This window comes from Buteo buteo, chromosome 1 (genome assembly GCF_964188355.1).
Source record: "Buteo buteo chromosome 1, bButBut1.hap1.1, whole genome shotgun sequence".
Taxonomy (NCBI): Eukaryota; Metazoa; Chordata; class Aves; order Accipitriformes; family Accipitridae; genus Buteo; species Buteo buteo.
In genome coordinates, this window is record NC_134171.1 from 44,412,341 (window position 1) to 44,439,788 (window position 27,448).

Here is a 27,448-nt window from a genome sequence, read left to right on the forward strand (position 1 = left end):
ACCTATTGAAACTTTTCAGCTAGAAAAGCTTTGTTTCTACAGAAACTAGATTTCCGGAAAAGAAAGGAAGAGAGGCTAACCTTCCAGCTACTGGATAAGAGAAGCTAAAGTAAATGCTCTGAATGCGGGTGAAGATCAGGATTCAGTGTTCACCTCTGAGGTGGGGGGAATCTTGCTTCAACCTGTGCTGGTGACTGCAGTGGTTACAGGTGTTCTCAGTCTCTACAGAAAACAGCACTCTTGTTTGTCCAAGTGACTAGCCATCAAGTGAAGGACTTAAACAGGTGCCCTGCCCACCATGGACATGTGTATATCCCTGTATTTATAGCTTTAAAGCAGATTTAAAGAGCTCATGCAGGACGGACTGAGAAAAGCTCACACCAGAGTGCCCAGCAGCACGGTAGTTAGGTGAAAGCAATGATACAAACTATTACCTTGAATTCGGCATAAAGGGATGAAGGCACTGAGCTGTCGGGGGTAAGTTTCTATTATTTTAATTAACATTTTTTCACTGGGCTGGTGTAAATGTCACCACGGAGGAGTGAGAACAGCACTTCTGGCTCCCAGTCAGTGCCATCAGCTTCCTCATCTTACATTTCATGCTGTTAATGTAGTATTCATATATGAGGTATACCACTCTGTAAACGTAGGAAATGACAACAGTTCCTTGACTTTTCTAACTAGCAACCCATCTCTAGCTCAGCACATTATTTCTGTTGGATTTCTCTTAGGACTGGAACACTAGAAACAGCTATGCCCCCCAAATGCTGAAATAGCAGAAGCAGATACTTCAGGTGGGATGTGCCTTTCTAGCAGGAGTTCTTTTCCCCAGAGGACAGTTTCCCCACAGATCAGGGTTACAAATGTGGCCCTGCTGCTTCCAGGTCCATGCAAGAGAATTCTGGCACATTTCTGCCACACCACCAGAAAGCTGGAGAAAAAATACAGGCCCACTTGTAATGTATAGGAACTTGGTAAAATACTGTATAGGAAAGCAAAATAATTATCTCACTGTTCCAAAGTTTTGGTCTTGCTCCCATCCACTCCAGTTATGCTCTGGCTCCTAACAAGGAGTTCAAGACCCTGAAGCCAAGCTTTTAAGATAGATTTTTAAGGGAGCACAGTTCAAATAAATATTTGGCCTGACCAATGGTTTTCTTCACAGGCAAGCCCACAGCTGCAACGGACTATCCCAACACTTGTATACAAACTCCCAGACCTATTGATTCAGGCAAGCAGTAGTTTGAGACAAGCTTCTTGTTTCCTAAGGCTGTCCAGTGCCTCTCACTTTAAGCCTTCTTCCTGGACCTAGCTGCCAGCACAAGCGTAATAGGATAAGGTTAATTATGCCATATTCCACATCCTTCCTGGCTGCAGCTTAATTAACTCTCATTTCTCAAACTCTTTAATAAGAGTTGTTTCTCATGTACTCTGGATATCTATTCCAAATAGCACACTCAGGTTACTCTTTTGAGCAAGTATAGTAAGCACTTTTTTTTAAGTTTTTTGCATAACTTACCACTGAACCCTTTTAGATAATCACAGAATCCATGTCTTTTCCCAGCTTTAACTATAAAATTTGCAGTTTTAATTTTTCTTATAAGTGCACCCTGGATTTGTTGTTTATGCAACAGCTCAAACTCTTTCCAAAACAGTCCTTCTTTATACCACTTTACTTCATTTTCCTGTTTCTGAGAAACTAGTTTCCTAGTGCCTTGAATTTTAATTTTTTCCGTGAAGCCCTTTGAAACACCTTGTTGTTCAAGCGACAGAGTGAGAAACTAAAAAAATGTAAGAAGGGATGCATGCACAAACAAGGATCCCACTACAAGTAGTACCTGCCAGAATTCTGCAGATTCATCAAGTGTACACAAATAAGCAGCATTTGCCTTATCCTCAGCTCCTTTCCTTCTCTTACACATACCTGATTCTTTCCTTCACAGAAGTGTTTCTTTTTTTATTAATGTTTTTATAGTTCATTTTTTCCCCAGTAACTTAAGGCATGGGAAATTTGAACACTTCTGCTCTATTCTTGATTATTACTCTCTTCCCAAGAAAACACTATCAAAGGCTTTTCACTCACCACCACTCTAACACCCCTTTTGGTGAGATCAAAAGCTTTATGGAATTCTAACCCAACCCTGGATGCTCTTTTCTTTAGCACCTTTCTATGTGTCTTCCAAGCTTATACCCAGTCATAAGTGGTTCATGTACTCTTCTAGTGTGAGTTTTCCTCCTTGTGTCCTGAATTCTAATCTATCTGTGTCTGAGTTTTTTCCAGCATTTTGCTGTCACGTTAAATGATCTATTTTAAAGGAAAGGCTATCCTACATGCTTTTGGTTGGTAGTCAACTCATCTTTCACTGAAACTGCATCTACTTGCAGCTACAAAACATTCATCTGAGTTAGCAGTACTATTGTCCTTTTTGTTCACGATCAACATTATCCAGTTTACAAATTGTGTTCAGTGCATTTCTTTTTCCAGATCTTTGACTGAACACAGTCTGGTCCCATATTGCCAGAGTAAGCTTAGTTCAGCTTTATGTTGTGAATGCCTTTCGTAGCTCTCTTCACATAGGCACAGGCTCTGAATAGAATTTTTCTTTTCAATCCTTTCAAAATGTCTCTTCTACAGTCCAGTTTGGTGCCTTACCCAGAGTACAGTATTATATCTTCACATTTCATTTTATCTGCCTGAGTTAACAGAAGAGTATTAAATAGACTAAAACTGTACAAAATAACATTACCTTAAATATTTTCCTTCTGCCTAGCATCCATTGCTTGAGCATATGGAGTCAAGCATTCTTTGAACTTGCCTTACCTGTCTTCTACTTTGCCAAAGAGTTGAAGCTAAAATGAGTCTTTTAATTTCTCCATTCTACCACATGAGATTTTTTTTCTTAATTTCTATGCTACTAGCAGCATCTGGCTTTCTGTGACCACCTCCTCAGAGCTTAAGGTGCTTGCAAGAGAGGTTTTTCCATACTTTGCAACCAGAATTGTGGTGTTTTGTTAAAATCCATGCAATAGGATTCAAGAGATTATACAAAAACTTTCTCCTTCACTGAAGAAACCCACCAAACCTGAAGTTCTTTTGTTCTTGAGGAAATACTTAAAAACATGAACCCACCTCACACAAAACACGAAGACAAATTCAGAGAGCTGAAACTGTAGTATCTGTTTAAAATCTCATTATTTTTAAACAAGTGTCTTGGTTTCTCAATACTTAGAATAAGCATAGCCTTAGCTACATGGAAAACTGAGATACCCATGATTTTTTCATCTCTGCTGTGAAAGAGTGAGAAGGACATGGTTCTCAGTGCAATTGTCACAGTCAGGTTAAACTGTTGCTTTGGGCTTTGCAAAGGGGCTGCATGTAGAGATGATATAGAAACTTAAGCTCCAGCAGCTGCATTCTACCTTCTAATTAAGTAGTGTATCACACAGAGAGACTATTAAACCGATGCTGCAGAAACCTGTAGTGACTGCTGGCAAGTTTATGGGCAGGATTTAAACTGTTGGGTTTAATATAGAGTGAGCCTCAAAGGTTTCGAATATGATTACAGGAGAGACCACCTATCTTGACAATTGATTCTGTTGTATTAGCGGTCAGCAGAGGAATTCAAGTTAATAGCTTAGTCATATAGGCAGGACAGACTTGGCAGAAGGCGATCTGGTGGACAGCCTTGAACTCTGGAACTTATTCTTCAACTGTAAAATGGGGATAATAATGCTCCTCTACCTCCCAGTAGGGTGCTTAGGCTAAATTCATTATTAGTCATTTTCAGTAATGCTTCTGTTTATGTTTCCAAGGTAATGAATAGGGATGGGCTGGAAATCTCTTAACAATAAAACTTATAGAGCTTAAAGGGCAATGGGAGTTAAGGGGTCACAGCACTTGTGGCAGAACTATAGCTATTGCAAAATCTGGTAGATAAGTCCCAGCCAAATCAGTTATTGTCAACATAGTACTAATGTTTCTATGGTACAGGCTCAGACACCTATGAAGACTGCCCAGAGATATTTCGTCTCAGCTTGTAGAGGACTGATCATAATATTGAAACTGAGGAAAAAAAAAACGCTCTCTAAGCTGTGTGGTACACTGCAAAAACAGGTGATTATCATCAACTTCATCCTTGCAGCCAAGACTACTTTAGCAGCCCAGGACTGCATACATGTCCAGGATGGTAGCAAAGGGATTCCTTGCAAATCCCATCAGTCATTAAAAGACAAATCTCACACATGGATTTCAAAGTTAAAGAAAGAGGTCAGTAAAGACCCCCCCTCTGACAGTACTTTGCACGGGACCCCCAAGCTTCACCCTGCATACAGATTCCTTTGCTGCCTAACGAGCTAACTAGAAACCTCTACTGTGTCTGTGCAAGGTCAGCTCTAGGTCAGGCTGCACAGGAGGCTTCAGGCAGCTCGGAAGACACTAGTAAGGAATTTTCATTTTTTCATGCTACCAGTAAACGTAGCATCCAAATATTGAGTTTATGCTTCATCACACTGAAGTGTCGATCAAGCTCTCTTCTGCAAATGTATAGCCTAGTACCCATGAAAGGATGGCAAACTTGTGGAATCAGCCTCAGCGAAGGGCTGAATCCATCTTGGCTGTCTGCCTTGAAGTCCTGCTGTTTGAACAAGAGGAGAAAGCAGAAGGAGTAAACACTGTATGATACAAAGTGTACTCAGCCCCCTGCTAGGACAAAACTTTTTGGTCTTTATTGCTGCATTGGTTTAATATACATTTCATTCCTTCAGTTTCAGCAGCTGCTCAAAAACCTGTTAAGAACAGCGGCTACAATATGCTGTGTTCTGATGTATATGCCTCTGAGATTTAGGTGGCACTTCTTCCTGGTAATATTCAAGGTTAGCTGGATAGCTCAAAGATTGAAGACAAAATAAAAAACATTTCCATATTTGAATGTCAGCAGAAAGCTATAGTAAGCAATCGTTGTTACATCTTCTATTTTTGCTTGACTCTCATTGAATAAAGAAAAAGCTATTGGTCTTAGTCATACCTGGTATATATACCAGTGCATGCAGCATAGTTTTCCCTTGTATCCGGTATATTCAGAACACAGAAGAGGTTAACGAGCTAGAGAAGCAGTGTATCTTGCACTGAAAACCATGTTAGCAAAACTGTTAAATGAGCCTCCTGGCACTGGGTGGGCCAGGGGCTCCCTTAGTAGCACGTAATGCCTTTTGCATTGGCAAACCATGTCAGGAAATCCCATTTCCTCGCTTCAGAGGACTAAAGCACGGATTGCCAGCATACTCAATTAAATAGTTTCTACTAAGGTCCCTCATGTTTTTTTGAACAAAGAAAGGGTTATCTAAGGTGCTACCTGGAAAGGTCTTAAACTAGGACTGTCATCACCACTTACCCCCACAGTTTTTTACAATAAAACCCAACAATGTTGGGGTTAAACAGCAGCAGTTCAGTTCAATTCAGTTATTAGAGGTTTTATAAGTAGAAATAGTGATTTTGTTCATGTTTTTATGTAGACTAAGTGTGGTCCCTAGGTTTCTGGCAAGCTCTCAATGTAGCCATCTGTTTTAGAAAGTTTATGGATCTCTCTGGAAATAGACAGCCCAAAGCTAAAATGTACTAGAGGAGCATTTTTCTTTGAACCACCTGCTGTAGATGAAGAACAGTCAGATTTCAATAGGACATGGTCTTTAAGCTCCATGTAGGCCCAAAGTCAGCCCATTTAATTACGCAAAATGAACTTAGATGAATTTCACCTATATTTTCTTACAACTCAGCTTCTGTAACTTGCTTATAAACTTATTTTATATATATACACAAACACACACACATACAAATAAAGATATAACTATAGACAGACACTGTAGGAGGGCCTGAAATCCAGAGTCAGGTCACTCCAAGGTTGTGTGATCTTACACAAACTTTTCTTTCAAAGAGCTTGTATATTCAAAACCAAACATAACTCCTTAAATATATAAATAAGTCGGGATGAAGACAGAAGGTATCCAATATGAAATTCTAATAGCAGATGTGCAGTTTGCAGGCTATCAGTAAGAACAGATGTCATTCTTATGAGGCATGGAGGGAGATACAACGAATTAAACCACTACAAAAAAAATTAAGATCGGTGAAAGAAAACTATTTTTTAAAAGTATTTTTTGCAATTTCCTTTTGGGCTTTCTCTGTTACCCTATCTTAATAGCATATTCCACCTCATGTCTCCCTGATTTCAATACAGTTTACTCAGTTTTAAAGTGACTGTATGCCACATCAGTTGGAATTCTATTACATGTATATATTACATAAATACACTAGCATGTGAATTGAGCCATGTACTACCATAGGAATGTAAATAAAGTACCGATGGGCTGGGTCCTGGCATCTTGAAACAACTGGCCAGAACATGGCTAGATCTAGATTTTTGTAGACTTGGGGGATTTTTTTGACCAACACAGCTGAAACAGTTAGAGCCTGTCTGTTGCTTTTCCAAAATGTTTTTGGGTGGATTTGCCGTTGTTCTTATGGCATTAGCTGCCCCTAATATGGTTGGAATGTCAAGTAGCTGCTGTCAGGATGGAAGTAGGTGTGCTCAAGATCTCTAAAGCAAAAGGGAAACCCCACCTAATTTGTAATTGTTTTATTGTATTGCCAAAGTCTGAAAGATCAGCAGTGCAGTGCTGATGTTCCTAAACCTGTAGACACAGAAGTAATGTCATGGAAGTTAGTTTGTTTTAGAGGAAAGTATTTCTGACAGTGCCTGAGGATTGGAGATGGCCCCGCACTAGACTAGAAACCAAACTGATGCTAGCCAAATTGACATTTTTGATGGCTAAGGTGTTAAAATTGAGAACTACAAAGAGTATAACTGGTTACACAAACCTGCCTCATTTTAATGAGCTGTTCATTTCAATGCAACCAGCCTATAGGCACATACTGTCTTACTGTTACCTTATTCTCTGCAGTGCTCTTTATGTCTTTTTTCTCCCAATGTCTTTTGGACTGCACTTTGCACTCAGAAGTCCTATCCAGAAAGCATCAGTACACTTTCTAATTGATATTTTTCCACTTCTGCACAAAGTAGAGAGGAAAAATAGCCCTCCAGTGGATTTTGGTGGCCTGAGTGACTCTGCTGTGAAATATCGAGCAGTATAACAGAATAAAGGAAGCAGCACCTCATTCTTACTCATTAAGTGCTGTTAAACAAAGGATTGCAGTTTGGGGTCCTCCACAAGACCGATCAGTATTGTACCCTTCAGAAGAGAAAAACTGAAACACTACAAAGGGTATCAAAGATTAAAAGGAAAGTACAATAGCACATATCAGAGCAACACCGTAATAGGAGGCTGCATGCACAGACCAATGCTGCTTACACAGACTGACAACAGTTCTCCAGATTACACTATTTCAAAAGGAACTGAGCAAGGTTCCATAGGGGCTGCTCTTGCAGCTAAGCAATATCCCATCACAAAGAGAGGAACCCACGCTCTGTAACTCATGGTGTTCATATCTGTGGCAGGTGCTTCTCTCCAGCAGCATCCTCACAGTGTCCATTTTAATTAAGGTTAAAAGGTCATGTATATAACTTTTTTTTTTTAAATATCATAGAATCAGCTCATATTTCTTGCAACATTAGGACAGTTTGTAGTTTTTCAAGGGAGAAAATAATGTGGAAGATCACTCCTTTGATTTAAGTTATACCTGTCTGAAGCAGTTACCGTTGCACTGTTTTGCTTTGGCCGTTAGCTAGCAGATGTAGGAAGGGCTCTGTTATACCTCTCTGTCTCTAAGTTCTGAAGCTGACTTGTAGGTCTGTTTCAAATCCAATTGGAATCAGTGGAAGACTTTCCAGTGGTTTTGTTTTGGTTTTTTTCTAGATCAAGTCCTATGTGGGCTTGGGCTTCTGCCACAGTAGGAAATTGGGATTCAAACTCCTTTTTCATGCCCTTTTGCAAAATCTCTCCTTAAATGCTGTACATGTTGGTTTCTAAACCCATAAGGTAGAAGAAAAATGCTCAGTTACATTGTACAGATTTAGAGATGGAAATTGCTAAGTATTAATAGCACCTATAATTCTTTTCTCATGGAATTCATACTCAGCAACCTCCAGACTCTCTGAGCTGCCCATCTGAAGATGTGGTAAACAAGCCTCTGCCACAGAAATTTTCACTTGATAGTTTATTTTCAGATATGATCTACTCTCCTTCCCAGTTTGAATTTCAGAAGTATCAAATCTCTAGCACAGTGACAGCAATCAGGCGTGCTGGTGCAATAAAATTATGAGCTATCAACAGTAATTCAGGCTGGGTGGCAATATCAGACCGTATAGAACCAGATCTGTTATTGTTTTATTTTTAAAGTTGGATTTCAAATCATCACATCAGCATTGATTCAGTCTTGATTAGAGTTCTGCTTCTTCCTTGTTCATTGCAAGCTTCATAGTTCTCCTGCTGATCTCAGATATTGGACTCCTACAATCCTGGAATTTAGGTCCCCTTTGCAATTGTAGACTTTGCAGGTCCTCACTGCAGCCCTATGTAGGGGGTGTAGTAAAACAGTGGGCAGCGGCTATTCATAACTTATTGAATCAAGCTCCTGCCAAATACCACTTCTGAATATATGGTCAGCCTGTTAGTGGGTGGAAAATTACATTTCCCCCTGCTCTTGTTTGAAATATGCGTTTATTTGACATTACTCCGCAGGCTACTCTTCAGTCAAATATATTAGAACTGAAGAGTTATGCAAAAGCTTTGGCAAGTGCTGTAAGTTAATCAGAAAATCATCCATTAAAATTGTTTTGCTGAAAAGGAAAGCATTTCAAATCTTTTGCACTGATGCGATCTTGAAACTCACATCTGGAAAAGAAAGCTTTTTTGCAAACAAATATTTTCTGCTGAGTAACACTCTCTGCAATGGTAAGACCAAGAAATCCAAACTCTATTTCCTGCATCGTTGAAAATCTACATATTTCTGGTGTGCTACTAACCCCTAACAGCTTACTAGGTGTGGTTTTAAATGATGCATCTAAAGGAGTCTGAGAAATGGTTCAGAATCTCAGATTTCTTAACTAAACATGGAAAAAAAGGGATTTTTTCCAATCCTTTTATAAAAGGTTACAAAAGCAGATGGGCAAATGAGGAAATGGCCAGCCATCACTTGGAAAAGAAAAGATAATGTGTTGTTTACTAACAGATGGATAATAGGCCAAGCACTCCTATATAAATTTTAGGTCCTGTGCTTATAGAAATATCCTAAAATTAAAATTAATTGCTCACTAGTATCCTGGAAGATAGAGCCTAAGCTTGAACAAACTTGGGTCCTCTCGACTAGGCAACTGGTGGTAAATCCAAAGGCTTTATTTCCTTCAATTATTGTTATGGTAAAGGGTTTTTTACAGATTAAAGTATGTATGCACCAACTTATTTCATTATAGGCTGTGTACTCTTAATATCACCTTTACTGTATCCTTTGCAGCAATCAAACACTGTCTGTATGAGAAACTATACCTTTAGGATACTTTCACTATAGTAAGCTGCTTGTCACATTGTGAAGAGGTTTGTTTTACACAAGGATGAGTTAGAAATCAGGTAGTGAATGCAGTGGACTCCTTTAGTTGTCCAGGTGATAACCTGAACAGTCTGAAAGGAAATATCTGGTGCATTGGGTATATTAATGTGCTTTCATTCATCTGCTGTCACAGAGTGATCATAACTAATTTCAATATTAATATTATATTGAATACTATACATGCCATTCAGACTATCCAGGTCATGGTGTGGAATCTACACTCTTTCTAATGAAAATAAGTGTGTAGACAGGGCCCATTATGAAGAGTTTGACTGAAATGTAGCTGATTCCATCGGACACAATTGTGGCCATTAAAGCAAATGCTTGGAGTACAAGTATAAAACCGTTGGTTCCCTCATTGTACACATTTTTGGCCACCCAAAGTTTATATCACCTACATTGTGTTTCTATCCACTTGCTTTCAGCTATTATACTATATATCCCCCGGACTGTTTTGTACAGCTGATTAGAGAAGGAAAGAAATAGAAAGTTGATTCAGCATTGATATTTGTAAGGCTTTTAATTTTAGCACTGTTACAAGCATGCCTTTCATCACCTATTGCTGTATCTCCTCATTTGTTGAAGCTTGCTAAACAAAAGGGAAAGAAGAGTGGAATAGCTCCATCTCCAGTTATGAACTATGATTCCTCTTTTTTGTGGTAGTGTGTGACCAGCCAGATGAGCAGAACTGCAGCACTGCAGTTGAAAAACATCATTTCCAGCTCAGCCAAGAATCGACATTTTTATGAGCAGATGTACAACCTTACTAAAGCAAATGAAATCATAAGCATAGTTTTCATATATGAGTAGTCTTCAAAGACATGTGTTAGTCACTCCAATTGTTTTCTAGACATTACAAGTAATGGCCATGGCACAGATCACAGTATACTTTCTACTGTAGGTCAACAGAAAATGATGTAGACTAAAAAATTGGAATTCAAGTGATGAGTGAACAGTGTATGTATTGAGTTACTCAAACACAGTGAGCTGAATTACACATGAGAAAAAAGTTATCCTTGAGATTCAACTAGAAACAAAAAATATTGTAATTTATTCCATCAACAAAGCATAATCTCAAGAGGAAGTATCTGGTCTACTAAGCCACTTTTAGACAAATTTATAATTCCTTTTCCTGTAGTAAATCACCTTTGCTTCAAAAAAGAGGGAAGGTGAGACTGGCAGATACAACACTGGGGATCTTGCAGTCATACCACCTTTTCATGTCGATGATGTAAGCTTACAAACAAAAACAAAAGTCAAAATAACTGACTTATTACTTTGCATTAAGCCTACCCTAATTTATTTGCCAACATAAATTTCTGCAAGTTTTACAGAAACAGATGGTACAAACCCCAGTTTTTATGGTTCTTCTTTCACGCAGTGTTCTATTGTAGCCTGTTAATCACAGAATCATAGAATGGTTTGGGTTAGAAGGGACCTTAAAGATCATCTAGTTCCAACCCCCTGCCATGGGCAGGGACACCTTCCACTAGACCAGGTTGCTCAAAGCCCCATCCAGCCTGGCCTTGAACACTTCCAGGGATGGGACATCCACAACTTCTCTGGGCAACCTGTTCCAGTGCCTCACCACACTCACAGTGAAGAATTTCTTCCTAATATCTTATCTAATCTAAATCTACCCTCTTTCAGTTTAAAACCATTACCCCTTGTCCTGTCACTACATGCCCTTGTAAAAAGTTCCTCACCAGCTTTCTTGTAGGCCCCCTTTAGGTACTGGAAGGTACTTTAAGCAGTGTCAACTGCTAATGCTATGTGTATAATGCTTACTGAACTGTGTTGCAAGGGGAGTTCACTTTTGGCAGGCTTGCTGAGAGCGTGTTAACCAAGCACATTTGGCATGGGTGTTTCTGTTTGCCTCATTACTCAGAGTAAACAAGGGAGATCTGAACTGCAAGTTTGGGGTGAAATCCTGGATTCAGCGAATTCAATAGTGAAATTCACATGGACTACAGGGGTGCTAGATTTCTCTCTCCCAACATCTTTCTCCACCTCAATAACAAGAATGTCCCCTTTTTGTGGACGGACCTGGCACAGATCCTTTTAGGAATTATCAGTTAGAGGTATCAGGGGAAGCGTTGGATTCTTATCATTAAAGACATGACCGCACAAGTTACCCCATAAAAAGCTGGGATGCAAACTCAGAGACCATCTGCTACATGGTGTTGTCATCCCATATGCACATTTTTCACCATTACTAAATGAAATTAAATAATTTACTCCTTGCTGAAGAACTGTTTTATTATTGGCTAAGAGGGCTCTTACCATGAGCTGGCTGATTTTCTTTATACAGTGTGGTAGTTAGAGAATGCATGCAGGTAATTACTATAGTGTATTTGATGTGTTGCAGATTTATATTCTTACTAAATTCTGACTTTTTCATTTGGTCAAAACTCCAGAATTCATACTGCATTGTAAGCAACTCCTTCTAGTCCTGTTTCTTAATGTATCTGTGTACATGTATTTATAAACCTTTATTTAAAAAAAAAATTATTTAACTTTGACTTGGAAATCCAGTACTAACTGTATCCAGTTGTATTCAAGTGGGGTTCTTGTTTACAAAAATAATTCCGATAATATTTTCAGTGGTACTTTTCTGGTGGAAATGGAAAACATTTACAAGACAAAGAAAACCTATTCCTACCAGATAGCTAGCGGGATATGTCAAAAAGAATAACCTTAGAGAAGATGGAAACTGAGAAACAAGACAAAGGAAGCAGGTACTAGAATATTTCATTTAGTGACTAAATGACAAGTCCATCATAGATCATTATTTATAGGTCACTTTCCTGTCAGCTGTAGGATTTCTGGCCCTAATCATTAGAGTCAACACAGACTTCCGAATAAAAACTTCCAACATGATAGAGATAATTAAGAGCCGGACAAAAGATACATATGACTATGATTTGCTTCCTTTCTTACATTAAAAATGCCAAGATATTTCCCTAATAATTCCTTGTCATTAATAGTGCTGTTTTCTCCTGTCACAAACAACAAGGAAAAGACATTTCTTTAGCAAGATCTTGAGCCTCACTGAAGCTGAAATTCAAGTCAGCAAGATGATTAAAGGAGCTATATTTTTAAATATATTATGTTGTTACAATGCCTCATTTCTACTCTATGCAAACTTGGAAGATTATTTACCTCTCCTGTCAGTTTTTGCTCTTCAGTACACACACGTTTCATTTTTCCTTCCTCTACCTTCATTTGGAATTAAAATGCAAAAAATGCCTTGCTTTTATTAGCGGTTTTGTTTGATGTGAAGATACTTAAAAAATATCAGACTGTCCTTGGAAATATGGGCCAGACAAGCTGGCTTACAGTTCTGTTCTGGTGTAAAGTTACACAAAGAGGGCTGGGGGTGTGGGGCAGGTTTGGAGAGGACTTTTGTTCCAGTGTTTGGACTGAAAACTAAAAACATCCTAGGTCAGCCTGAAACAAACAAACAAACAGAGAAACCCTTTTTTTTTCCCCAGACAAGCAAAAAATTGGTGTAAGATCCTAACAAAAGCAAACCAGAACCTTCCCCCTACACACACCAAAGGAGACATTTCAAACTTATTTTTTTAAAATAAAAGGACAAAAGTTTGCAGATGAAAACCAGATGCCCATAAACCAAATCACGAAGGTGGTCCACCTCTCCCTACTGTAAATGAAAGTGAAGTTTTGCCACCTTTGCTGGTCGTTTATACTACACTCTCATTTTCAGCCTCAGATGACTTTTAAGTGTCCAATTTCCTGTGTCCACAAGCAATACTGCAGGACTGCTACAGATTGCCGCTGAAATACAGATTGTCCAAATATTATGTTGCTCACCAAGAACAGTAAAAAGTCTTATTTCATTCTTTTCTCTGAGCTAGAGAAACTTAAAGAGAGTTTGAGCAACCTTTCCTACCTCCAGAAAGTGCCCTAATTGCCATGACACTGTCTAAGGGGTAATAGACCTTCATTAGTATGTCTTTTTTTGTATGTACATGCACATCGTAGTTGGACAGCAGAGAGAAAGAGAGACTATAAAGAAAGTAGAAAAGTGCCGTTCAGTTCTGACAATTCAGAAAAAGGAATCTACAAGCAAATTTGCATTAGGATTTGTTAATTAAAAAAAAAATTCAGTGAAGTACGTTTTTCTTGTTCACTTGTTTCTTGTAGCCTGGCTTTAGGTTTGGACTCAGGCAATGTGCCTTAGGTTACAATATATGTTCCCTCCAACCAACAGCATCTCTAGGGCACTGAGACAACTCATCTTCTGCCTATGCTCTGATGACTATTTTGAATGACTCCTGAAAACAGTCACTCCTAAGACCCTTTAATCACAAGTGAAAGAATTCAGTGGACAATTTACAGCTTTGATTGACAGTCAATAATTTTTAAATGAATTCTAATTAATATTTGAATATAGAGGTTCATAACTTTGTTGTTTTAGAAGTACTTGAGAACAAGCAAGAAAATAAATTTATACATTGAAATAAACCATACAGAAGTTTTTATACTAAGCTGTAGAGACCTTTTATGTTTATTATCTTCTATAAATTCTGTAATAAGAATTTTGTAAAACAAAGCCAAATGCCAGTTTAAGGAAATATACTGCTTCCATATGACAGTGTTAGGTTGGTGCTAAACCCAGATGTTCTGACACAACATCAAAAAACTGTGCTAACTTCTCTGCTAACTGCCCTGTAAACCCTCCCTTGTAAGTTGGATAACTTCTGAAAACATTTGCAGTATCAGGACCCTTGCATGAAAGTGCTAATTATCAAATCAATATTAATTTAATCCACAGGCCTAAAAAACAAATCCATGTAAAAGCCTAAAATTACAGAAGTGTAAGAAATAATAGAAACTACTCGTGAGCCAGCTCTTTATGTTTTAACCAAATCATTGGCTAACATTAGAACAAAAGAAATTAACCTATTTCTTGAATGGAGACAGTTTGCTGACTTCAGTGCTCACCATCAGCATTGTTACAAAGCAAGCAGACCTCTACCTCCTGACTAGTAAATGTGGTCAGACTAACTGAAGAAAACTGTTAGATATTACAAAATAGCTAATTTTTGATAGCTATGTGAACTAATATTAGGCAAAGTTTATGCTACTGATTTTTGCTGGCAGACCTTGGTTGCTCAGGGATGGGAAGAGAAGTGGGCCTGAGTTTAGCAGGTGCCTTTTAAAATCTCTTATTCAGGGCCCAGTTATGCTGAGTAAATTTTGTGCTTTTACTGGGGCATTTTCTTTCACTTACAGAATGTGGTTTAACTCTACCAAATGAAAGCATAACTTTTTCAAAACACATTTATATTCACAAGAGAAGTTGTTGTAACATGTATTCTTAGTAAACATTTGTTTGGAAAAAGAGATCCATCTCATGTATGAAGATGATCCATGTTGCAAAATAAGACCCAAGAGTTGTCTGTAGTTTTTCTTTGAAGCCACCCCTGCAGAGAGCCAATGCTAATTTTGTTGTTCTGCCTCAGTATCTAACATCAGAAATGCTGATGAGAAACCTGAGCTGATGTACGTTTATCTGGTCTCTGCACACATCAGATTGATTTATAAGTTACATTTATAAATGCTTGGTACTGTAGTTTTGGTACTTGTTGAAACTTGACAGACCGGGAGGAACCATCAGATTCAAATATTCAAGCATAATAAAGTTCCATATAAATCAGTGACAGAAATTTAAGCAAAGTTTATTCAGCAGAAGTGTTTGACCACACAAGCACTTGAACATAACAATAGATACTTGTTTATTTGAAAAGATTTCTTTAAAGCGTTGGCTTTAGTAATCATCAAAAGAAAATCCTGATAGCCATCGGAGACCATAATGAAAAACAATCATGAGCGGAACATGGATATTGTATATTTGTATTCAGTTTCCTCTGGAAAATCATATTAGATATAAAAGTTTTTTAAATATAAGGCAGGATTTAGCTGTGTTGACTCAAGCTTTATTAATTAATTAAGTGGTAATTTCAGACAGGGCTTTTCCTTACAAACTCTAATGAAAAGGCAGTAACAGGTGATTCAACAGAAAAAGAGAGGCTTAATTTCTCTATCCGAGAAACACCACATCCAATGTGTATTCTGTAAAATATCTTCACCACTTTATAGACCAATGTTTACAAAGATGTCTTAAGGAAAATATCCGTGCAACACGGAAATACCCCTGGAAATGTGTCATCACCTAAAATGATCTTCGATGACTGAATTATTTTCTAGTGGAGCTGTACAATCAACATTCATTCCAAGTTCTGAGCATGTTGAAAAATAATGTGCATTATTTACCAGTCTTCATAATAATAAACTGTCTCTTGAACCTGGGAGAATGTCCCAGCTCATAAAGTAGGACATCACTGTGATTCCTAACTACATCTATCTCCAAGGCAAGGAGTCGAGACTAACTGAGTGCTCCCTGTGGTTGGAGAAAGACCTTTCTGTTCCAATTGTCCTTCCACAGCGATGCATCAACAGGGAAAAGCACAGTATTTACTGACCTACACTCTAAGGCCCTCATTCATGGAAACAGTTTTACTTAGAAAATCACTTAAAAGCATGGGTTTACTTTCAGGAATATGCTCTAATTTAATTAAAACCTGTTGCCTCTTACAGGAATTACTTGTGTATGTGATACTATATCAGACTGGAGCTAAACATCTAAAACATCCAAGCCGTTTAGATACAATCTCTCTGCAGCCAGTGTTAAAATCTTTCTTTCTTCTACCTAGTTGCTCTTTGGTGACAACAGACTCAGTTTCTATACTGAAACATGAAAAGGCTAAATTCTCCACTGACAGTTTCACAGTGAGCATCTAATTGAACATTACTCACCAACCTTGTCCATACATCCATTGAACACATATATGATCAGTGTTGAGATTCTAGTGCAGAGCCCTACAAATTTCAAGAGAAAATTGGAGAAGGAAGAAAAATAGCACCATCTTCCATAGTCTATACTGGGTGTTTGATTGATGGTATCCAAGCAACAAAATAATATCCCACCTTATCTGTCTGTTTTTCTAGTTAAGCTTATCATGCTAACAGCCTGAAAGAAATTTCCAAGACTGAGGAAAAAAAATTTTACTAGATGGGAACATGTGTGCAGAGTCTTTGAGATTAGCAGAAAAATGGCAGGAGAGCACAACTGGGAGAAAATGCCCAGGGAAGCCAAAGATGCTCTAAAAACACATTTTCTGAAAACAGCAGCTTGAGAAGTTTAAGGAGACAGAGGCAAATACTGAGATGCTGTAGACAGAGAATGGAGAAAAGTACAACAAATATATTGTCCCTGTAAAAAGCAAGTAATTAGTATTGAGAATATTCAAGCTAATCAAAGTTTGTTAGGTTTTTTTAAATCTAGTGAAATTCATTAGCCTGTTTTAGGGCTTTTGGCAATTGGTTCAGCAAGAAAGAAAAGCCCTACTTGCTGCCTTTTGTTTCCAGAGATTTTCTATTTCAATTTATATTGAGGTCACTTTCTCAGAAGTACAATGCTGAATTCCTAATGCTAAATGGAAAGGCTAATGATTTCATTAAATTATTAGCAATAGCTTAATTCCCTTTTAAAGTTAGAAATATGTTTTTAAATCCTGAAAGTACCGATTGATAGGACTAGTAGAAAATAAAACACGGCCCTGTTGCAACAAGTATTTTGCAAGAGAACTGCTACTGATTTTATTCTATGTCCTAAATGCAAAAGAGCTTGGAGACAAAAGCAAACTATTTCCCATAAGTATAGTTTATAGGGAGAATCTCTGTTCAGTAGGAGATAAAGAATATCTAAATAAAACATCAGTTCAACAAGTTTTTTCAGACACATCTTATTTAAATTTAAATTTTAGACAGATTTAAAATAACAGCTTGAGCAGAAAGCAAATGTTTTCATCTGGGCACCAGTGAAAATTTTATGGTTCCCTTGGGTTTGCTAATAATGACAGCAGCTTTTTTTTTTTTTTTTTTTTTTTTTACTGGATCAAAGCCAAGTTATATTTTTTTAAGAAATTGATTTTTTTTTTTTTTGTGTTCTGTAACAATGACTTTCCCCATCTGGGAAAAAAAAGCCCCCACAAATGTTGCATACATTAGTGTCAAATTCAAGGGCAAATATACAAGATTAAATTGTTAGAGAGAAAGTAATAACACATGTAAAACCATCAAAGCTAACCAGTAGTGAAGATAGCACACAAGGTCATTCATCATGTTTTCCTTTACAATTATATTCCTGAAACGTGCTACCATATTCACAGCAAGCTGCACATACGATTTCTAGTTATAAGGTGAACAAAGATTCGAGATATCATGTGTTCTCAGTTGCACCATACGGAGAAGTTTTTGGTCCTATTACAGTTCAGGAGTAAAACCCAGCTCTCAACTTTGGTGGATATCTCACGGGCTTCAGAAGGAATTGTACCTGCTAATGCCAAACTTTCCTGTGGCCAGGGACATTATGCACGTCAGAGAAGCAGTTGTACCTATGAATCAAAAAACCCAGGGGAGACTCATCTGAATGTGTTGGGCAGGAAGGGACTCTGTTGGAAAATCCTCAAATTGGAACATTAAACCAGCTAAATCATAATGCTTACCACATTCTCCAGTGATAACTAAGATAATAAAGTAACTTCTTTTAAAAATAATCAACCAACCTTTTTCTTGTGCCAATGTCCTTTCAACCTTTTTTTTTTTTTAAATAAAATTAGATGTCCTTGTTTGAGCACAATTTACTGTTATGAAAGCAAATTATATATTATGTCATATGTAAGCATTTGGTAAGATTCCTGCCTGCAGTAAAATGGCTCTCTACAGCAGCTTTTTGCAGAAGAGCACATATCTTCTACAGTTGGAAAAGACATTACTGCCTTTGGTTTTCCCATATCCCAGCCCTACGTGCAGATCACAGTCACATCCATGCTAGTAGTGCTTCTGGTTAGAGGTGAACTCCTGTCATAGGAGCTGGGCAGTGTTCAGGGAAGTCTCTTGCAGCTACGTTTAATTCCACATTTAGAGTATAATTCCACAAGATGATTTCTCCAGCAACAGAGCTCCTATAAGCATTTCCCAAGTTCCACTCTAATCCTCCACCTTCAGATGTTCATTTCCTTCTCCTGCCCTACAACTTTCTACTCCTCGTCTGTGACGAAGCAATGGCACATAACACCATCGTGTAAAACGTATGACTGAAACGCTGCAAAAATGACAGCTGTGTGTGAGTGCAGCCGCAGGGTGCCTTGGAAGCATTCAGAAATCATAACCTAATACAAATCCTGTTTGGGCAAGCAGCAGCTTTCAAGCCATCCACAAAGCAGCACTATAGGTAGAAGGCCGGTGGCCGTGCATCGTGCCGACACGCTCCACACAGAGACTGCCAAAGCTGCAGAGGACACACAGCAGCCCGCACTAGCTCATTATCCCCAGTCTGCATTTACAAGTGAGGGAGCTTATTCCCTTCAGGTTGCTTCTCTTCCATGCCTGTCACTGAGGTCTTGTGCCTACCAGCTCATGATACTGCCACCGTCCAATTTCAGTTTTATTCTTTGTCATGGAAAGAGCTCTTCATAATCTTTTAATAACTGAATATATATGGCTTTACCAGCTTAGGCTTTTCATTATGGAGTCTTCACCTAAAACTTGCCATGTCTTTACCCTGGGGAAACACAGCCAAATTTATCAGCCAAAATTAGGTGAAGAGCTATTTCAATTTTATTTCTGGTGATAAAGCATGAACCACGAGAGGTTACAGAGTATATCACAGTGGCTCAAAAGGATGTGGCAGGCAAGCATGAAAAGAAACCTTTTACAGTGGAAATAAGGTTTGAGAGTAGTTCTTCATGCTGAATAGAGGCTCAATAGCAAGAACACCCTTTTATTATAAACTATAAGAAGGTCAGGACCTAAGCACAACATAGCAGGGATATTTCTGGCTGAAATGAGTCGAAAATGGAGAGAAGACTCCTGTGGCATTGTTATTCCTGAAGTTATTTATTTTAATCTGTAATGCAATAAACACATTTTTAATTTTTTTCCTGACTGAAATGCAATAAATAAAACCTGTGATCTTAGGTTAATCTTACAATTATTTCTTCTACAGGAGACTTCACTTCCAGCCTAACAGCTCATAGAAGAAATTAATATAATTTGTGTAAAATGTTACCCCTAGGAAGGGTATTTGCATGGGCTGAATCCAATAAAAACATACTGCTAAGCAGTGATATATTTGAGCAGATGCATAATGCATTGGGATATGTTTGATCATGAACTTCAAGGATGTTATAGCAAAGCATCAGTTAAATACAGTGACTTCATCTCAATCTTTGCCAATTTAGCACTTCCATAACTTTTATGAGAAAGGTTTGTGATTTGACATCTGCTAACTAGTTACAGTCCTCTGGCCAATGGAACTCAATGTCTCAGCTCTGAAATGATGCAGGAAATGCTCCAGCTTCAGCCCAAAGAAATGAATATAAACTCATACCCCCCAAAATACTCCTAGAACAGAACAGTAACTGAATATGAAAATTAATGAAAGTTGATAAATTAAAGAAAAGCTCACAGAAGTGACCTACCCAACCCATCAGCCTCTCAACATGTGGAGCAATATCCCTCAATGGGTGGGATAGATATATCTATAAAATAAGTATGATTGTAGCTCTCAATAAAATTTCTTTAGAGTAACTTCTAAAAAAGAAATATGTAGGTAGAATTAGGCACTAGAATAAAGAATAAACAATATAATAGTATAATAACTTACAAAGTTTGTAAAAATCCAAACAAACAGTACTGGCTTGTCATATGGCTCTGTTAGTTCTCTTAAAGTTTGTGAGAGTTAGTTAATTTAGGTCTATTGATCTGAGGGGGCATGGGGGCGGACAGATGCTGTTTCATTCCCCATTCTACCACAGGAGGTAAATTTTCTAATTGTTTTATAATGTAATTCTATACTATAATTTTTTGATAGCTACAGCTTAGTTCCAAATATATAATAGAAGTATCTATTGACTATTTTACCTGTTTTGCATTGATGATCTATGATTTTACCATCTGCGTCTAGAAATGGAATTCCTGGTTTGTTCTTTGTGTTTTAAACAACTTCTGATTGTCTTGGCATGAATCTGCCTTTAAGTTTCTTGTTAGTCAGACACATTTTTAAACTTTTAAGTTATATTCATTGCCATTAATTATTTAAATTCATCAGAAAACTTGTTTTATTTTGTATTCTATTTTGTAGCACCATTTCAACACTTTCTTACAGCCAGGCTATTTTCTGCCCAGCATAACTTCTTCATGTCTATGAAATCTTGTTTTTTTGAGCATCCGGTGGATTGTCTAATCAGTTGCCAGCTTCCATGAACATTACCTCTTTTGAATTTATGGACCCTGTTACTTACAGCAACAAGGCATTAAATTTTGGGAAACTGGTCCTTTTAAAGTTCCAAATATATAGACTGATTTCTATGAAATGCAGCCACTAGTACCTGGTCAACTGCTACTTTTAAGTCAGTGATTAACTCTTTTCCATCTTCCTGAGTGAGGTCAAGCATTTGGTAACACCTTGGTGGACATCAATTTTCTGTTCAGAGAAATTTCCAAGCATTTACAGAATATCTAAGGAAAATTGGCTTCTAGCCAATAACAGAACCAGCATGCGTCACCTAAATTTAATTCACTCCACAGAGGGGCTAGCTGGAAATTTTCTGAGGAAAAAAAAAGAAAAAAAAAATACTTTAAAAACCAACCAGTGAATCAAAAGAAACCCCAACAACTTTTCAGGACTGAAGGGTTTTACTCTGAAGACTTAAGGGACACTGGATTCAGGACAGGGCCCAAGTAAACCTTTGCCCAGCCTACTCCTGGGCTCTTGGGCAGCCCACTTCTTCTTCCCTGCTTTCCTTCTTTTATTTTTCACAGGTTATTACACTTGGGGCAACCTGTTGCAAAGCTAAGATTCAGAGCCTGGAAAATCCAGGACCAACCTGAAGCTCTGTAGCTCTGGGGAGCAAGAATTCTTGCTTGGCAGTGGACATGCTGCAAATTCTGCTCAAATGAAGTCACCCAGGACTTGAGGTGAAAGATTTTAGGACCTCCTCCTACTGCCCATTGAAAATGACATTCACAGAGATAAACCAGACAAGCCTGCCAGTTTAATAGAGCAATTGCAGCACATAGCTGGATAGCCAGTGTATAATAACTTTCCTTTAGGGAAGACCATGCATGCTCTGATGTTTCCAAAACAAAGTTTGCTTGGAAATTCTGGCTAATTTCTACCAGAAATTAGAAAAATCCTGGCATCCATCCAGTTCAGACTAAAAACATCTAAGCAAAATTTTAATGGACTAGAAACCCTGTTTTACCTCTCTAGACATGACTGCAAGATCTGAGATGGTTTTTTGTGGTTTTTTTCCCTTAGGCATTGATGGTAGCTATTTCAGAATCAATTTTTCTTATTTTCTAGTGACATGTTTTGGGGACCCATTCTTAAGTAGCAAAACATGGGACGTGTTTTAAATCACAATAGCTGATCAATTTCAGTTTTCCTACAGAGCAAAACTCTGAGTTATCAGATTGGCTTGTAGCCTCAAAGTCCAGAAGCTCTGCTTTTTGTTGTTCAGTCAGAGGCAGATATTAAGGCTAGGTAAAATGTAATCCATGGAAAACCTTTTTCAACAACATGGATACAGATACCTTGTAATCACCTTCTGGGTCTCAATTTTCTACTTCATAACCTGATCACATGCCAGACTGACATGGTGAGGCATCACTGATAAAAAAGAATGGAATTTGATAGGGGTTTAAAGCTTCTTTCCTATATGGCATAAGAATAACCTAGACATTTCTGACTGGGAAAGATGACCATCTATTTCATGCAAGATGTAAAGAACACCTGAGTTGTATTAAACATGAGTATTTAATTTAGAAGTGCTAGCAAGTGATTGCTGAAATAATCATATACAAGCTTATTACTTATAGAAAGTTAGTGCAAAAATAATTATGTAGAACTTCAAGACGGTAGGCGCACTTTTCTTGAGTCATCTGCATTGACAAATGAATTCTTACATTTGTATATCCATAGCTAGATAGTGAACAGAGATTTAAGTGGTTGCTGAGATAAGTTGACATGTGAATCTGAGTCTTTACATATGCAATTCATTTATGTTGCCTCAAATTTTCAAGGGAGAATTATTCAGGGAAAAAAATCTGACCTCACTGAAGACTGACTGAAAAATATACTTCAGGCAATCATTTTACTTCCTTGGGAATACATAAATGATACCATAATGTTCAGATATTATTGTTCAGATGGCCTAGAATTACTGATCCAGCACGTAAGGCTTTACAATAAAGAGAAAAGTTATTGTCTGTCTGACCTAGAAGCAGAAGCTCCTTTAAACTGAATAGAATTTAAAAGTTCTCTTTTACCAAGTTACACAAACACAGATGATTTGGCTTCTGGTTAGTGAATGACAGCCAAAGAATACTGCACTAAGGGACTTCAGTGTGGGGTGGAGTTAAAATATACAGAATACTGCTTTTGCACTGTAGTGGAGCTAGCTCTGCATGGGAAGATGGCCTCGGTGGATTCTGCAGGAAGAGATAAGGTTTACTGGTATTGAAATTTTGTGAAAGATGTTACCATTTTGCATGAGTTTTATGGCTGCTTTCACCTTTTGATCCATAGTTCTTAAAAATACGATGGAAACATGTCAACAATTTCAATAACATTTTCATTTCTGTGTCTCAAGGGAAACCTTTTCTATTCAAAATTAAGCACTATGTAAGTGGTCAATATTGACTACTGCACGTTCATTTTCTCTTTAAGTTCATAATAATATGTCACATTCCTAGTACTTTACGTTGCAAGACCTAACTGTGGACAGAATTTTTTTAAGACTAGTTATGAGGTAGCTTTAGAAACTGAACTAAAAAAAAAAAAATTTGTCAGGTTAGATGAGCAAACATACCTCTGTGAAAAACAAAACACAAAAGTGCTTGACTCGGTGAAAATAATTCGCATTTTGCAAAACAGAATAAGATATTGAAAAAGCTTTTCTCGTCCCAAGTATGCAGCTAACACCACTTCAAAAGCTGTATCAAGTGTCAGTACACCACATTAATAGGCTGCTTAAAAAGAGACACGGACAAGTACACAGTTCTTTGTGGTCTTCTCTTGTAAAAAAAAAGAAAAAAAACTGTGTCTTGAAAATTTTTGAGTCTGTCTGGCAGAAATAAATTTGAATTATTTCTCTCTTTGTTCTGTCCTGCTATGAAGCCAAATATAATTTATTTAATGGCTCGTAAGCCATTATTTGGCTAAGTTTTCAGTCACAGAAGTAATTCTTTTCTTGGGTGTTCTATGTTACACCTAATTTAATTTAACTGTGAGGTTCTTCAGTGACAACAAGAATAAAACCTGCTCATAGCTGTTAGTGACAGGCACTAAATGTAGGTCAGATCAACAGCTGGGGTAGATTCCTATAGCCTAATTGATATAAATGGAGCTACATTACTGAGCGGTCACTGCTGAGTACTTTCTGGTCCTTGAAGAATTGGACCTGACAGCATTGAGAAGGTGACCAAGTTAAGCTCATACCTTAATGATCTTAAAATGGTTCCTGTTCTTCTATAGCTCATTAAGTTATTGCAAAACCATTTAGCAAATACTTCCAAACTTTAAAGCTATGTATTGTTTTCCAGACAAGAGTTTGAAAAAAATTACAAGACATTGAAATCACAAACGTTTAAATATCAGATTCTTAAGGTTGTGTTGTTCCCCCCTTTGCTTTGATACTAGCTACAATAAAAAGAATAATGTTCATATTTCCCCTCTTCCCTTTGTCTTTTCAAAATATCTCCATACTTTAAGTACACAGTGGCAAAGTTTCAAAACTTTTTTTTTCTTTTTCCCATAATTATTTTTCTAAGCTTGACAAAGTTTTGAAAAGTTAGAATAAAAGGCAACATATACATGAAAGTCCCAGATGACATACTTTTTTTTTTTATTCCATAGCCAAATGAGGGAGAAAGGGAAAACAAAATTCAAAACTGGAGATGTAGGGATTTAAAACAAACGAAAAAAAACCACAAAAAACCCAAACTCCTTTCTGTACATTTTACTGTAGTTTCCCAATAAAAAAAAAAAAGAATTGAAAACAGTATTTATCAAGGGAGAAGATATTTCTGAAAAAAGGCTGTACTATTCCGTGAGAAAAATGCAGTTACTTTTTTAACTAGATCTAATTTAGCCTGAAGTATTCTTTATCTATTCCTATCAGGAAAAAACTCCTGAGATACTATGAAAACCAGCCTCATCCACCAGCAGAACTGGAAATTATGAGTATGTCAGTGTCAAAATGCAGTGTTAATCTGTGAAGAAGGTACTGGTCAGTCAGGTAGGTGATCCAACTGAGCAGTTGATCTCACCATTTGAATTTCGGTTCTCACTTACTTAAACCAATAAGACCAAAGAAAAGCAATTAATGTTTCATTAATTGTAACAGAAAACAATGTTTTCCATCTAGTTGTACATAAAATATTCCCTATTTTAATTCTAAATGCAGCATCTCTATGACTCTGGGCATGTGACCAAATATACTCTTCTTGAATTTAAGGCACTAGCTTCAGTTGCGCTACTGGCAATTAAGAAAATACTCATCTTTTTGCTTATAAACTGAACACAGTCCATCTGCCAGGCATTTGAATTTCCAATGCCAAAAACCATTATGTCTTTTTTACAGGAATTCAATATAGAACTTCAGTTTGTGACCAGTCCGCTCTGCAATGAAGTATTTACATTGGGTTTTGTTCTAAAGGGAGAGCACAGAATTTTGACACTTAATCTGCTGTGATGCCATGATGTAGGTTGACCCTGGCTGGAGGCCAGGTGTCCACCAAAGCCACTCTATCACTCCCCTTCTCAGCTGGACAGGGGAGAGAAAATAAAACGAGATGCTCGTGGGTCAAGATAAGTACAGGGAGAGATCACTCACCAATTACCGTCATGGGCAAAACAGACTTGACTTGGGGAAAATTAACTTAATTTATTGCCGATCAACCACAGTAGGGTAATGAGAAATAAAACCAAATCTTAAAAACCACCTTCCTCCCACCCCTCCCTTCTTCCCAGGCTTAACTTTACTCCTGATTTGCTCTACCTCTTCCCTCACAGCGGCACAAGGGGACAAGGATGGGGGTTACGGTCAGTTCATCACACCTTGTCTCTGCCACTCCCTCCTTTTCAGGGGCAGGACTCCTCACACTCTTCCCCTGCTCCAGCGTGGGGTCTCTCCCACGGGAGACAGGCCCCCATGAACTTCTCCAATGTGAGTCCTTCCCATGGGCTGCAGTTCTTCATGAACTTCTCCAGCATGGGCCCCTTCCATGAGGTGCAGTCCTTCAGGCACAGACTGCTCCAGCATGAGTCCCCATGGGGTCACAAGTCCTGCCAGAAAACCTGCTCCCGCATGGTCTTCTCTCTCCACGGGTCCACAGGTCCTGCCAGGAGCCTGCTCCAGCATGGGCTTCCCACAGGGTCACAACCTCCTTCGGGCACCCACCTGCTCCGGCGTGGGGTCCTCCCCAGGCTGCAGGTGGAGATCTGCTCCACTGTGGACCTCCCTGGACTGCAGGGGGACAGCCTGCCTCACCAGGGTCTTCACCACAGGCTGCAGGGGAATCTCTGCTCCGGCGCCTGGAGCATCTCCTCCCCCTCCTTCTTCACTGACCTTGGGGTCTGCAGGGCTGTTTCTCTCCTATGTTCTCACTCCTGTCTCCTGCTGCAGTTTCTGTGTCCCAGCAACTTTCCCCCCCCTTCTTAAATCTGTTCTCCCAGAGGCACTACAACTGTCGCTGATGGGCTCAGCCTTGGCCAGCGGCGGGTCTGTCTTAGAGCCAGCTGACATTGGCTCTGTCAGACATAGGGGAAGCTTCTAGCAGCTTCTCACAGAAGCCACCCTTGTAACCCCCTCCGCTACCAAAACCTTGCCACACAAACCCAATACATGCCATATACAGATATATCACCTGCATATCATTGCAGATGCATTATTTTCTATTTGAACATCGCAAGTACCTAAGCGTGTACACACTAAAATTATTTAGGTACTACCCTAAGACCTTGTAACCTAGACAATTTTTGCTGTAAATAATTTCAAATTTGTCTAGATATTACTAAAGCTGTGTTGAGGATAAAAAGCAATGTCTATAGTCATCAACGGAGCTGATAATAGAATTACCAAGAAAAGAAGGAGGCCATCCTATTTTTCCAGCCTAGGCCCAAATTGAAGCAATACTAAACTCATTCTCTTTCTGTCCAGAATTGTGTTGTTAAAAATGAGAACTGTATTGAAAGAGAATAGCACTTGCCCTTATTTGTACAGCAGATTTAAATTCAAAACCAGTCAATGCTATAGGGCATAGAGCCATCAGCATCTCTGAAACTATTTATACAAATAGAGAGAAGAAGAAGCTGTTATCCACTCTTCTGCTCAAAAAGAACCCCACTGCTGCTGTTGCTTGAAATGATGAGATAAATGCCTATCAACATGCTTGTCTTCCCTGTAACAGATGTGGGGAAAATTGTATTTTCCAAATGCATGAATGTGAGCTACAGAGGAGACCTGGCTGTCAAAGCAGACTGTTGCAAAGGAGACTGAAGCTTTTGTCTGTGGCAGTGCTTAACTCATCTCTACAAAGGAAAACAATAACATTCTCTACACAGACACGTTGAGATCTTTGCCGACCATTTCTAAGAATGGCAGCCAAACCCGGTGGTAGAGATAGCTCTGTATTTTCTGACAGAATGTTCTTCTAAACAAAAATGCCAGTTCCTTGGAAATCAACTGCTCCCCAGGAATATATCAATTCCAACAAAATTCCTATGAAAACTGG

At 38.3% G+C, this 27,448-nt stretch overlaps 1 long non-coding RNA gene across 1 annotated transcript; it reads left to right on the top strand.

Annotated features, from left to right (window-relative positions):
* The first annotated feature begins 360 nt into the window (after positions 1-360).
* On the top strand, positions 361-26,123 carry LOC142032091 (uncharacterized). The gene is made up of 3 exons (XR_012651391.1): positions 361-477; positions 24,835-24,951; positions 25,297-26,123. It is a non-coding gene; the product is annotated as an uncharacterized LOC142032091 (long non-coding RNA).
* The last annotated feature ends 1,325 nt before the right edge of the window (positions 26,124-27,448 follow it).